Source organism: Callithrix jacchus, chromosome 10 (genome assembly GCF_049354715.1).
Source record: "Callithrix jacchus isolate 240 chromosome 10, calJac240_pri, whole genome shotgun sequence".
Lineage (NCBI taxonomy): Eukaryota > Metazoa > Chordata > Mammalia > Primates > Cebidae > Callithrix > Callithrix jacchus.
This window is the reverse complement of record NC_133511.1, coordinates 73,615,786-73,631,428: the sequence shown is the minus strand read 5'-3', so window position 1 is coordinate 73,631,428 and position 15,643 is coordinate 73,615,786. Positions and strand designations below refer to the sequence as shown.

Here is a 15,643-nt window from a genome sequence, read left to right as displayed (position 1 = left end):
ACAACCTATAAGGTTTTCATTATCGTTATCACACTTAGGACCTATCAAATACTGCTTAGCTGATTGCTTAAAATAAAATTACGGAGGATGGCGCTGTAGGACCAACTCAGGATCGCAGCTCCCAGTGAACGCGCAGAGGTTGAGTGGATGCTGCATTTCCAGATGGATCTTTATTGCCCACAGACCAGGAGATTCCCAGGTGTAGTAGCCTCAAGGGCTGCCAATGCAGCTGTTTGGGCCGGCGGGGCTGTTTGGGCCGGGGCCGCAGCGCAGCGGCACTCCGTACAAAATACACTGGTTTGGTTGCCCTGTTAAATTGGCAATTGGAGATTTTGGAAGGCAGACTAGCACATTCATCTGAATAAATAGGACTTAAACAGAAAGCCAGGCCAGGAGATTCCTTGGCAGCAACGTTGTTCCAGCTGGTGCAGTGGGTCACTGCACGGGAAATAACACAGATCCCGGTGACCTTTCAGCTGGTGACTGGAACACCTGGGAGAGAGTCAACTGTTCAACTTAAAAAAAAAGGGGCTCGAGGCAGGAAGCCAGGTGATCAGGCTCAGTGGGTCCCACCCCCACAAAAACAAACAAAACAGCAATTGGAAACGCTCGGGGTTGAGAGTTTCATGGCAAGCACAGCTAAACCCAGGATGGTGCAGCTCGGTCGGGGAGGGGTGTCTGCCATTACTCAGGCACTTGACCCCTATGGAGGTACTCTGCCATTGCTGATGCAGCCTGCCATTGCCAAGGCAACCCATCATAACAGAGAGAGTCTGCCACAACAGAGGCTGGCCACCATCACCACGGCAGCTCTAATCACACCCATATAAACAGGACTACAGGGAATTACACATGGCAGCAGGGCAGAGCCCACAGCAACAGAGTGAAGCCCACAGCAACAGGGCAGAGCCCATGGCAGCTCAGCATAGACACTACAGGCAGGCAGTGATTAGACTGCCTCCTTGCTGGGTAGAACAGTACAACGGATACTCATAAATAAAGCCCTAACTCCCCAGGAGAGAGCACCTGAGGAAAAAAAGGGGCTTTATGAGTTCTGCTGCAGCAGACTTAAATGTACCTGCCTAGCAGCCCTGAATGAACAACGAAGCTCACAGCTCAGCACTTGAGCTCCTATAAAGTACAGACTGTCTCCTCAAGTATAAAGTACAGACTGTCTCCTCAAGCAGCTCCTTGACCCCTATATATCCAAAGAGTCACCTCACAAAGGACTGATCAGACTGACATTTGGCGGGCATCATTCAGAGCCAAAGATAGCAGAAGAAGAAACTGGTAGCAACCCTCACAGTTCTGCAGCTGCTACAGGTGTACCCCAGGCAAGCAGGGCCCGGAGTGGACCTCAGAAGTCCTACAGCAGAGGGGCCAGACTGTTAGAAAGAAAACTAAGAAACAGAAATACTTCATCATCAACAATCTGGACATCCACTCAGAGACCCAACTGGAAAATCAGAAACTACTCAGATGACAGGTGGATAAATCCACGAAGATGGGAAGAAACCAGTACACAAAGGAGGAAAACACCCGAAACCAGAACACCTCGCCTCCTACAAGGGACCACAACCCCTCACCAGCAAGGGAACAAAGCTGGACGGAGAATGCGTGTGATGAAATGACAGAATCAGACTTCAGAATGTGGGTAATGAGAAACTTCTGTGAGCTAAAAGAACACGTTACAGAGGCCAGCCACCATCACCATGGCAGCTCTAACCACACCCATATAAACAGGACTTAGTTTCTTTGCATTGAGTTAGAACGTGTTCTTTTAGCTCACAGAAGTTTCTCATTACCCACATTCTGAAGTCGGATTCTGTCATTTCATCACACGCATTCTCCGTCCAGCTTTGTTCCCTTGCTGGTGAGGGGTTGTGATCCCTTGTAGGAGGCGAGGTGTTCTGGTTTCGGGTGTTTTCCTCCTTTGTGTACTGGTTTCTTCCCATCTTCGTGGATTTATCTACCTGTCGTCTGAGTAGTTGCTGATTTTCCAATTGGGTCTCTGAGTGGATGTCCAGATTGTTGATGATGAAGTATTTCTGTTTCTTAGTTTTCCTTCTAACTCAATGCAAAGAAACTAAGAACTTTGAAAAAAGATGTGAGGAAATGATAACAAAAATGGACAACTTAGAGAGGAATATGAGTGAATTGATGGAGCTGAAAAACCCAACACGAGAACTTCACGAAGCATGCACAAGTCTCAACAGCCGAATTAACCAAGCAGAAGAAAGAATATCTGAAGTCGAAGATCAACTCAATAAAATAAAATGAGAAGGCAAGATTAGAGAAAAAAAGCACAAAAAGGAAGGAACAAAGTCTCCAAGAAATGTGGGACTATGTGAAGAGACCTAATCTACGTTTGATAGATGTACCTGAATGGGACGAAGAGAATGAATCTGAGCTGGAAAATACTCTTCAGGATATTATCCAGGAAAATTTCCCCAACCTAGCAAGCCAGGCCAATATTCAAGTCCAGGAAATACAGAGAACACCAAAAAGATATTCTGCAAGAAGAGCAACCCCAATGCACATAATCGTCAGATTCACCAGGGTTGAAATAAAGGAGAAAATGCTAAGGGCAGCCAGAGAGAAAGGTTGGGTCACCCACAAAGGGAAGCCCATCAGACTCGCAGCAGATCTCTCAGCAGAAACCCTACAAGCCAGAAGAGACTGGGGGCCAATATTCAACATCCTTAAAAAAAAGAACTTTCAACCCAGAATTTTATATCCAGCCAAACTGAGCTTCAGAAGTGAAGGAAAAATAAAATCCTTTGCAAACAAGCAAGTACTCAGAGATTTTGTCACCACCAGGCCTGCTTTAGAAGAGCTCCTGAAAGAGCCACTACACTTAGAAAGCAAAAACCAGTACCAGCCATTCAAAAAACATATCAAATGCTAAAGAGCATCAACAAAATGAAGAATCTGCATCAACTAATGGGCAAAACAGCCAGCGAGCATCAAAATGGCAGTATCAAATTCACACATAACAATATTAACCCTAAATGTAAATGGGCTAAATGCACCAATCAAAAGACACAGACTGGCAAATTGGATAAAAAGCCAAAACCCATCAGTGTGCTGTATCCAGAAAACCCATCTCACATGCAAGGATACACAAAGGCTCAAAATAAAAAGATGGAGGAAGATTTACCAAGCAAATGGAGAGAAAAAAAAAAAAAAAAAAAAAAAAGCAGGAGTAGCAATTCTCGTCTCTGATAAAATAGACTTTAAAGCAACAAAGATCAAAAGAGACAAAGAAGGAAATTACATAATGGTAAAAGGATCGATACAACATAAGAGCTAATGATCCTAAATACATATGAACCCAATACAGGAGCACCCAGATATATAAGGCAAGTTCTTAATGACTTACAAAGAGACTTAGACTCCCACACAAAAATAGTGGGAGACTTTAACACTCCACTGTCAATATTAGACAGATCAAACAGACAGAAAATTAACAAGGATATCCAGGGCTTGAACTCAGACCTGGAGCAAGCAAACCTGATAGACATTTACAGAACTCTCCACCCCAAATCCACACAATATGCATTCTTCTCAGCACCACATCACACCTATTCTAAAATTGACCACATAATTGGAAGTAAAGCACTCCTCAGCAAAGGCAAAACAACTGAAATCATAACAAACAGTCTCTCAGACCATAGTGCAATCAAGTTAGAACTCAGAATTCAGAAACTAACTCAGAACCGCACAGCTTCATGGAAACTGAACAACTGGCTCTTGAATGTTGACTGGATAAACAATGAAATGAAGGCAGAAATAAAGATGTTCTTCAAAACCAACAAGAACGAAGACGCAACATACTAGAATCTCTGGGACACATTTAAAGCAGTCTCTAGAGGAAAATATATAGCTATAAGTGACCACATGAGAAGAGTGGAGAGATCCAAAATTGACAACCTAATATCAAAATTGAAAGAGCTGGAGGAGTAAGATTAAAAAAACTCAAAACCTAGCAGAAGACAAGAAATAACTAAGATCAGAGCAGTACTGAAGGAGATAGAGACACGAAAAACCCTTCAAAAAATCAATAAATCCAAGAGCTGGTTTTTTGAAAAGATCAACAAAATAGACCACTAGCCAGATTGATAAAACAGAAAAGAGAGAATAACCAAATAGATGCAATAAAAACTGATAAAGGGGAAATCACCACAGATTCCACCGAAATTCAAACCATCATCAGAGGATATTACAAACAACTCTATGCACATAAACTAGTAAACCTGGAAGAAATGGATAAATTCCTGGACACTTGTGTCCTCCCAAGCTTAAACCAGGAGGAAGTCAAAACTATGAATAGACCAATAACAAGGTCTGAAGTTGAGGCAGCAATTAAGAGCCTACCACACATAAAAAGCCCAGGTCCAGATGGGTTCACAGCCGAATTCTACCAGACACACAAGGAGGAGCTGGTACCATTCCATCTGAAACTATTCCAAATAATCCAAAAAGAGGGAATCCTTCCCAAATCATTTTATGAGACCAACATCATCCTGATACCAAAACCCGGCAGAGACTCAATAAGAAAAGAAAACTTCAGGCCAATATCCATGATGAGCATAAACACAAAAATCTTCAATAAAATACTGGCAAGCTGATTGCAACAGCACATCAAAAAGCTTATCTACCATGATCAAGTAGGATTCATCCCGGAGATGAAAGGCTGGTTCAACATACGCAAGTCTATAAACATAATTCACCACATAAACAGAACAAAAAACAAAAACCACATGATTATCTCAATGGACGCGGAGAAGGCCTTTGACCAAATTCAACAGCCCTTGAGGCTAAAAACCCTCAATAAACTCGGTATTGATGGATTATATCACAAAATAATGAAAGCTATTTATGACAAACCAACTTCCAATATCATACTGAATGGGCAAAAACTGGAAGCATTCCCTTTGAAATCCGGCACTAGACAAGGATGCCCTCTCTCACCACTCCTATTCAATGTAGTACTGGAAGTTCTAGCCAGAGCAATCAGGCAAGAAAAAGAAATAAAGGGTATTCAAATAGGAAAGGTGGAAGCCAAATTGTCTCTATTTGCAGGTGACATGATAGTATATCTAGAAGACCCCATTGTCTCAGCCCAAATACTCCTGAAACTGATAAGCAACTTCAGCAAAGTCTCAGGATATAAAATCAATGTGCAAAACTCACAAGCATTCCTATACCCAATAACAGAGTTAAAGAGAGCCAAATCAAGAAGAAACTGCCATTCACAATTGCTACACAGAGAATAAAATACCTAGGAATACAACTAACAAGGAACGTAAGGGACCTCTTCAAGGAAAACTACAAACCACTGCTCAATGAAATAAGAGAGGACACAAACAGATGGAGAAACATTCCATGTTCATGGTTAGAAAGAATCAATATTGTGAAAATGGCCATATTGCCCAAAGTAATTTACAGACTCAACGCTATCCCCATTAAGCTATGATTGACTTTCTTCACAGAATTGGAAAAAACCACCATGAACTTCATATGGAACCAAAAGACAGCCCGCATAGCCAAGTTAATTCTTCTTTTTTTTTTAACTTTTATTGGATTTTAGGTTTTGGGGTACATGAGCAGAGCATGCAAGACAGTTGCGTAGGTACACACTTGGCAGTGTGCTTTGCTTTTCTTCTCCCCTTCACCCACATTTGGCATTTCTCCCCAGGCTATCCCTCCCCACCTCCCCCTCCCACTGGCCCTCCCCTTTTCCCCCCAATAGACCCCAGTGTTTAGTACTCCCCTTTCTGTGTCCATGTGTTCTCATTTTTCATCACCCACCTATGAGTGAGAATATGCGGTGTTTCATTTTCTGTTCTTGTGTCAGTTTGCTGAGGATGATGTTCTCCAGATTCATCCATGTTCCTACAAACGACACAAACTCATCATTTCTGATTGCTGCATAATATTCCATGGTGTATATGTGCCACATTTTTCCAATCCAGTCTATTATCAATGGGCATTTGGGTTGATTCCAGGTCTTTGCTATTGTAAACAGTGCTGCAATGAACATTCGTGTACATGTGTCCTTATAGTAGAACGATTTATAGTCTTTTGGATATATACCCAGTAATGGGATTGCTGGGTCAAATGGAATTTCTATTTCTAAGGCCTTGAGGAATCGCCAGACTGTCTTCCACAATGGTTGAACTAATTTACACTCCCACCAACAGTGTAAAAGTGTTCCTTTTTCTCCACATCCTCTCCAGCATCTGTTGTCTCCAGATTTTTTAATGATCGCCATTCTAACTGGCGTGAGATGGTATCTCAATGTGGTTTTGATTTGCATCTCTCTGATGACCAGTGACGATGAGCATTTTTTCATATGATTGTTGGCCTCATATATGTCTTCTTTCGTAAAGTATCTGTTCATATCCTTTGCCCACTTTTGAATGGGCTTGTTTGTTTTTTTCCTGTAAATCTGTTTGAGTTCTTTGTAAATTCTGAATATCAGCCCTTTGTCAGATGGGTAGACTGTGAAAATTTTTTCCCATTCTGTTGGTTGCCGATCCTCTCTACTGACTGTTTCTTTTGCCGTGCAGAAGCTGTGAAGTTTCATTAGGTCCCATTTGTCTATTTTGGCTTTTGTTGCCAATGCTTTTGGTGTTTTGTTCATGAAGTCCTTGCCTACTCCTATGTCCTGGATAGTTTTGCCTAGATTTCCTTCTAGGGTTTTTATGGTGCCAGGTCTTATGTTTAAGTCTTTAATCCATCTGGAGTTAATTTTACTGTAAGGTGTCAGGAAGGGGTCCAGTTTCTGCTTTCTGCACATGGCTAGCCAGTTTTCCCAACACCATTTGTTAAACATGGAATCCTTTCCCCATTGCTTGTTTTTGTCAGGTTTATCAAAGATTGTATAGTTGTATGTATGTTGTGTTGCCTCCGGTGCCTCTGTTTTGTTCCATTGGTCTATATCTCTGTTTTGGTACCAGTACCATGCTGTTTTGATTACTGTAGCCTTGTAGTATAGTTTGAAATCCGGTAGTGTGATGCCCCCCGCTGTGTTCTTTTTGCTTAGAATTGACTAGGCTATGCGGGCTCTCTTTTGGTTCCATATGAAGTTCATGGTGGTTTTTTCCAGTTCTGTGAAGAAAGTCGATGGTAGCTTGATGGGGATAGCATTGATTCTGTAAATTACTTTGGGCAGTATAGCCATTTTCACGATATTAATTCTTCCTAACCATGAACATGGAATGTTTCTCCATCTGATTATGTCCTCTCTGATTTCGTTGAGCAGTGGTTTGTAGTTCTCCTTGAAGAGGTCTCTTACATTCCTTGTGAGTTGTATTCCAAGGTATTTTATTCTTTTTGTAGCAACTGCGAATGGCAGTTCGCTCTTGATTTGGCTTTCTCTAAGTCTGTTATTGGTGTAGACGAATGCTTGTGATTTTTGCACATTGATTTTATATCCTGAGACTTTGCTGAAGTTGCTTATCAGTTTCAGGAGTTTTTGGGCAGAGGCAATGGGGTCTTCTAGGTATACTATCATGTCGTCTGCAAATAGAGACAATTTGGCTTCCACCTTTCCTATTTGAATACCCTTTATTTCTTTTTCTTGCCTGATTGCTCTGGCTAGAACTTCCAGAACTATATTGAATAGGAGTGGTGAAAGAGGGCATCCTTGTCTAGTGCCAGATTTCAAAGGGAATGCTTCCAGTAGCCAAGTTAATTCTAAGCAAAAAGACCACATCAGGAGGCATCACACTACCAGACTTAAAACTATACTACAAGGCTACAGTAATCAAAACAGCATGGTACTGGTACCAAAACAGAGATATAGACCAATGGAACAAAACAGAGGCATTGGAGGCAACACAACATATCTACAACCATACAGTCTTGGATAAACCTGACAAAAACAAGCAATGGGGAAAGGATACCCTGTTTAATAAATGGTGTTGGGAAAACTGGCTAGCCATGTGCAGAAAGCAGAAACTGGACCCCTTCCTGACACCTTACACTAAAATTAACTCCAGATGGATTAAAGACTTAAATATAAGACCTGGCACCATAAAAACCCTAGTAGAAAACCTAGAAAAAACCATTCAGGACATAGAAGTAGGCAAGGGCTTCATGACCAAAACACCAAAAGCATTGGCAACAAAAGCCAAAATAGACAAATAGGACCTAATCAAACTCCACAGCTTCTGCATGGCAAAAGAAACGGTCACTAGAGTGAATTGGCAACCAACAGAATGGGAAAAAATGTTTGCACTGTACCCATCTGACAAAGGGCTGATATCCAGAATTTACAAAGAACTCAAACAGATTTACAGAAAAAAACAAAGAAGCCCATTCAAAAATGGGCAAAGGATATGAACAGACACTTTACAAAAGAAGACATACATGAGGCAAACAAACATATGAAAAAATGCTCATCATCACTGGTCATCAGAGAAATGCAAATCAAAACCACATTGAGATACCATCTCACGCCAGTTAGAATGGCGATCATTAAAAAATCTGGAGACAACAGATGCTTGAGAGGATGTGGGAAATAGGAACACTTTTACACGGCTGGTGGGAGTGTAAATTAGTTCAACCATTGTGGCAGACCGTGTGGCGATTCCTCAAGGCCCTAGAAATAGAAATTCCATTTGACCCAGCAATCCCATTACTGGGTATATATCCAAAGGACTATAAATCATTCCACTATAAGGACACATGCACACGAATGTTCATTGTGGCACTGTTTACAATAGCAAAGACCTGGAACCAACCCAAATGCCCATCGATGATAGACTGGACTTGGAAAATGTGGCACATATACACCATGGGATATTATGCAGCAATCAAAAACGACGAGTTCGTGTCCTTTGTAGGGACATGGATGAATCTGGAGAACATCATTCTCAGCAAACTGACACAAGAACAGAAAATGAAATACCGCATATTCTCACTCATAGGTGGGTGATGAACAATGAGAACATATGGACACAGGGAGGGGAGCACTACACACTGGGGTCTATTGGGGGGAATAGGGGAGGGACAGTGGTGGGGGGAGCTGGGGAGGGATAGCATGGGGAGAAATGCCAGATATGGGTGAAGGGGAGGAAGACAGCAAATCACACTGCCACGTGTGTACCTATGCAACTATATTGCATGTTCTTCACATGTACCCCAAAACCGAATATGCAAAAAAAAAAGAAAGTGAAAAAAAGAATACATAAAAAATACACAAATTTAGAAAAGAAGAAAACAATAAAATAAAATTACATTTATTTGCTCTGACTTTCACTTTTAAATGCTTGTATACCAATTTGGAGACACTTATAACTCAGTAATAATAATAGTAATAATTATCCCTGTTATTAAACTCTTGTGGATGCCAGGCATTTTTCCTTTAATTTATTTCACAAACAACAACTTTTACTTACTTCGTGTGAGGCCCTGTTCTAAGTATGTTACATATATTAATTCATTTATTCCGCACAATAACCCTATGAAGTGACACCACTATTTGTATTTCTCAAATAAATCATGTGGATACAGAGACATTAAGTAGAATGTCCAAAGTCATGAAGTTAAATGTGGGACCAGTAAGTATGTGAATCCAGAAAGTCTGATTTCAAAACCAATATGTTATTTTATTTCATTTTCTTAGCAATCCTATGATGCAGGAATAAATTTCCCACAAGTTACAGTTGAGAAAACCGTATTGAAAGATACAATAGTTTTTCCATGCAGATGTAGACTCAAGGTCTCTGTTGCCAGGGTCTATGCCTGATGACATCAACATTGCTACTGAGCTAGAAGATTTGGGCAGGACAATCAAGCTTAATCTGGAACTTTGCATTGATTTCTTTGAACAAACCCTACCACTAAAGGGTTTAGGTTGTGTAGACTGTATGAAGGTGAAAATTTGAAAACTGGATTGTTTGCCGTCTTTTAGGAGACCAGATCTTAACACCAAGACCACATGATGTAGCTGGAAGTTTATCCATATTTTAATGCATGTTAAACACAAATAGTCTCCTTTGGCACAATATAATATTCATTTGTAGCGATTAAAAACAGTGTCCTTTAATTCTAAGCATTGCAATTAATGTGTTAACAACAATTGTAGTTCCATAGGTCTGAATTGATAAAGAAGTGGGAACCCATTAAAAAACAACGATAACAACAAAACAAAAATGTTGTTGCACATCAGATTAACTAAATGTTTTTCTTGGAGAATGACTTATCAGCATTTACATTATCACCATATGACTAGAAAGGATGAGGAGAGGTTTTCTGGAATACAGGAACTACCAACTCAAAGCAAATATTGAAACAATGATCTCTGGGAGTAAGACTTAGAATCCAAATGTCCTTTTTACCTCAGTGTAATGGAGAGAGAGAAGTGAGGGTTAAGACACATAGAAAATGTTTTTAACAAAATGAAAAGTATTTAAAATATTTTGGTAAGTGAAAATACAGGGTATCGATAATATTCTGGCAAATTTTTAAATAGAAAATACAGAACACGGAGTAAAAGGTAACAAGGAAAAACTAAAACACAGAAAATAAATAAATAATGGGGTTTTAGGCACTTTCCACTTTGAGTTTTTCTTGTTTTAATACCTTATAATAAAAATCATTAAAAGTAGAGAAAGTTTAATAGTATATGCAAAAGGCTTGATGCATACTGGGCACTCAAAACTGCGTGGATGTTTTGAGAACAGGCAGAACGTAACTGCCTGAGTTTCCCCTTTGAGTAGTGGAGAGTATATCCTCCTTCCCACTTCTGTACAGCAGAACTGTAGAGACACTGTAAATCCCTGTGACCTTGGTAAGGTCTTCCAATCCTTTAGTCATGCATCTTGCACATTAGAGAGATGCTGAACCTAAGGTACTCTTTTCTCAATGTTGATGGAGACAGTTCAGTTCAACATTGTGATTTCCTGAGCACTTATTTAGTGTCAGGTATTGTGCTGATTTTAAAGAAAAGCCATTATCTGACCTCTAAATACTTAGTATGTTGTATAAAACATATGTGTCCCCACCTAGAAGCAGCATCTTCATTCCTTCTCCAATCTCCATCAGATTTAGCCCATCTGCCTTCACTCCAGCCTCCACCATGTCCATCAGGGTGAACCAGAAGTCCTACAAAGTGTCCACCTCGGGTCCAGGACTTTCAGCAGCAGCTCCTACAGGAGTGGACCCAGAGCCCACATTGGCTCCTCTAGCTTCTCTTGGGTGGACAGAAGCAGCAGCACCTTCTAGGGTGACAGGGCTCTGGGTTGGATTTGGGTGGAGGCTATGATGGGTCCATTGGTGTGGGGGCACAACAGCTGTCATGGTGAGCCAGAGCCTGCTGAGCCTCTTAAGCTGGAAGGGAACCCCACTGGGCTAGAAGCTGAAGCTGGAGGCGGAGCTTGGCAACATACAGGGGCTGGTGGAGGACTTCGAGTAAATGTAAGGATGAGATCAACATGTATATGGAGATGGAAAGTGAATTTCTTCTCATCGAGAAAGATGTGGATGAAGCTTACATGAACAAAGTAGAGCTGGAGTCTCACCTGGAAGGGCTTGACTGGAGAGATGAACTTCCTCAGGCAGCTGTGTGAAGAGGAGATCTTTGAGCTGCAGCATAAGACTTCAGACACATCTGTGGTCCTGTACATGGACAACATCAGCTCCCTGGATGTCAACAGCATCATCTCCAAGTCCGCGCTTAGTAGCAGAGATGGCCAGCCACAGCTCAGTGAGACTGAGAGCTTGCACCAGATCAAGTGTGAGGAGCTGCAGACGCTGGCTGGGGAGCATCGGGATGATCTGTGGCATTCGAAGATCTCCGAGACAAACTAGAACATCAGCCAGCTGTGGGCTGAGACAGAGGGGCTCAGAGGTCAGAGAACTTCCTGGAGGCTGCTGTCGTGGAGACCTTGCAGTGTGGGGAGATGGTCGTTAAGGACGCCAGTGCCAAGCTGGTGGAGCTGGAGGCTCTCTGAAATGAGCCAGGAAGGACGTGCCCTACAGCTGTGAGGGTACCAGGAACTGATGAAGGTCTGGGTGGTCCTGGACATCGAGATCACCACCTACAGGATGCTGCTGGAGGGCAAGGAGAGCTGGCTGGAGTCTGGAATGCGGTACATGAATATCCACAAGAAGACCACCAGAGGCTACTCAGATGAGCTGAGCTCACAAGCTCTGGCCTCAGCCATGGCCTGGACTCCTTCCAATCTAACTTTGGCTCCGGTGGGGGCTTCAGCTCCTTCAGCCACATCAGCTCCTCCAGGATCCTGGTTGTGATGAGATCAAGACCTGAGATGGGAAGCTGGTGTCTGAGTCCTCTGATGTCCTGCCCAAGTGAACTGCCTCTGTAGTCACTACCATCCTATCCCTTCTTATGGCTGTTCCAGAGCTTGTGAGGGAGGCAGCTGTGCATGTGAGAATAGGGAACAGGAAACCCATCTGAGGCCCAGCCGTAACCCTCAGCGCACCCTTGGAGGGAATTCTGTCCCTCTTGCCCATGCCTCCAATTAAAAATCAATTAACTTTATTTATTTATTATTTATTATTTTCCAAAATGAAGTCACAGCTAGCTCTGTCAACTTACAAGACAACAAGCAAACAAACAACAGCAACAATACCAAAAAATAAAACACATACATGTTTACTTGTCTAGAAGTAATTTGGTACTTACAACATGGCAAGTGCAATGAGGAACAGTATGCCTAAAGAAAGAGACATTTTCCCAGCCATGAGTATAGAATAACACTTTCTGGAGAATAAAGTTCTAAAACTTGGTCTTACAACATGACTAGATTAAGCAAGGTAGGGGTGTAGAAAGGTGTTCCAGGTATTAGAAGTTGCATTATCAATAGCACATAGGAATAAAATAGCAGGTGTTTGGGAAATTGTATGTGATTCTACATTTATGAAGCATTAAATATGGGGTGAGAAGAAGTGAAAATAGGTGATGTTTGCAAGTCACAAAATGTCTTACATTTGATGTGAAAGTATATTTTATGCAATTAGAAACTATTGAAAGCCTTTGAAAGGAAGTAAAACGTTTAGATATATTTAGATCATTCTGACAACAAAGTGAAGCATATCTTTGAGGCTGCCTGGTTAGGAGGCAATTTACACTACTTTAGGAGACAGAGGACAAAGATTTGAATCTCAGTGATAGAAAAATACGAAATAAGAAGAGAACAACCTTGAGAAAGATTTAGGAGAGAGAACTGATAGAAATTGTTGATTGTTGGATGGGTATAATAGTTTGGATAAGGAATAGTTTGGATAACTCCCATGGTCCCAACTTAGGTGAGGGAGTGCTCTTACTGACACCAGTCTCTCGTTTAAAGTCCCAGGGTAGAGTCAGAAAGAGAGTAGTATCTGTAAAATCTGTAAATTCTTTCAGTATACCTACTGCCATCAGAGGAGCAGACATTGTGAGATTCAAAGGCCAGCTTTAAGGATAAAAGTTTCTTAATTTCACATAGACCAGTCTTCTCCAATGTCTGAATTAAACCCTAAATGCCCTCACCCCTTTTCCCTATCTACCCTGCTTTTTCACCATAATAGTGAACATTCGTAAGTGGGGAGCTTTTTATGTTTTTCCTGAGGTCCTAACTCTGGTCCTTACCTTTTGCTAAACAACATCTCCAATTGTCCTGTAAAAATTTCAGGTGCATCCTGACTCCCATGACAACTTGGAGCATTAGTTACACAAACTCTATGGTCCTGAATATAAAGATTAACCTCCTTTGGATACTTTGGATTCATGTCTCAAAAGTTAGACTGTTCACAGGTATCCTGTATTTTATGTCAGGTATCCTCTAAGCCTTGATGATTGTCAATTAATTGAAGTCAAAGGCCAGTGATAAACATAAACTTTCTGATATGTTAAGATTTGTATATCCCTGTTGGCATGTTTATGAATAATTCAGGGAGAAAGTAGAGGACTGACCACAAACACTGATAATTTCCTGCCATTGTGATCTCCAAGCCAATGAGGGATATTTGATCAATACCTTAATGCTGTTTGGCATGTAAATATAGGATAATCATTTATCCATTTATTTCAGAAATATTTTGAGCATTTATCATAGTCTAGAGCTGAGTAAGCACTGAAGGTATATTGATGTATAGAACAGACTTTGCATGAAATTTAGATTTCAGCCAAAAAACTAGAAAATAAATTAACATTATAAATACAGAATATGTAATTGATGTGGAAGAAACTAATCAATAAGGTCAATATAACTGTTAAGGGTAAATATTGTGGTACAGGTGGTATTATTGTAGGTAAAGTGACAAGGAAGGCCACTTGGAGCAGGTGATATTTGAGCATAAATTGAATGATCAGAAGGTCCCGTAGATGTGAAGAGTGGAGTCAGGGGAAGCTGCCAGACAGGAAACAGGAAATGCAAAGATCCTGATAATTTCAAAAAACAAAAAGAAGGTAATGGTAAAACAGTTGGAGAGAGGTATACCAAAAGGATTAGATCATGGGTAGCATCATATGTCATGAAAAAGTGTTTGAATTTTATGTTAAAAGGAATGGAAAGCCACCAAATGGTTTTTTTTTTAAACTTTTTATTGGATTTTAGGTTTTGGGGTACATGAGCAGAGCATGCAAGACAGTTGCGGAGGTACACACATAGCGGTGTGCTTTGCTTTTCTTCTCCCCTTCACCCACATTTGGCATTTCTCCCCAGGCTATTCCTCCCCACCTCCCCCTCCCATTGGCCCTCCCCTTTTCCCCCCAATAGACCCCAGTGTTTAGTACTCCCCTTTCTGTGTCCACGTGTTCTCATTTTTCATCACCCACCTATGAGTGAGAATATGCGGTGTTTCATTTTCTGTTCTTGTGTCAGTTTGCTGAGGATGATGTTCTCCAGATTCGTCCATGTCCCTACAAATGACACAAACTCATCATTTCTGATTGCTGCATAATATTCCATGGTGTATATGTGCCACATTTTTCCAATCCAGTCTATTATCAATGGGCATTTGGGTTGATTCCAGGTTTTTGCTATTGTAAACAGTGCAGCAATGAACATTCGTGTACATGTGTCCTTATAGTAGAACGATTTATAGTCTTTTGGATATATACCCAGTAATGGGATTGCTGGGTCAAATGGAATTTCTATTTCTAAGGCCTTGAGGAATCACCACACCGTCTTCCACAATGGTTGAACTAATTTACACTCCCACCAACAGTGTAAAAGTGTTCCTTTTTCTCCACATCCTCTCCAGCATCTGTTGTCTCCAGATTTTTTAATGATCGCCATTCTAACTGGCGTGAGATGGTATCTCAATGTGGTTTTGATTTGCATCTCTCTGATGACCAGTGACGATGAGCATTTTTTCATATTGTTGGCCTCATATATGTCTTCTTTCGTAAAGTATCTGTTCATATCCTTTGCCCACTTTTGAATGGGCTTGTTTGTTTTTTTCCTGTAAATCTGTTTGAGTTCTTTGTAAATTCTGGATATCAGCCCTTTGTCAGATGGGTAGACTGCGAAAATTTTTTCCCATTCTGTTGGTTTCCGATCCACTCTACTGACTGTTTCTTTTGCCGTGCAGAAGCTGTGAAGTTTCATTAGGTCCCATTTGTCTATTTTGGCTTTTGTTGCCAATGCTTTTGGTGTTTTGTTCATGAAGTCCTTGCCTACTC

At 41.1% G+C, this 15,643-nt stretch overlaps 1 long non-coding RNA gene across 1 annotated transcript in view; it reads right to left on the bottom strand.

Moving 5' to 3' along the window:
• Positions 1-15,643, bottom strand: part of LOC118145810 (uncharacterized) — a 165,278-nt gene that overhangs the window by 37,225 nt on the left and 112,410 nt on the right. The gene's annotated exons all lie outside the window — the stretch shown is intronic.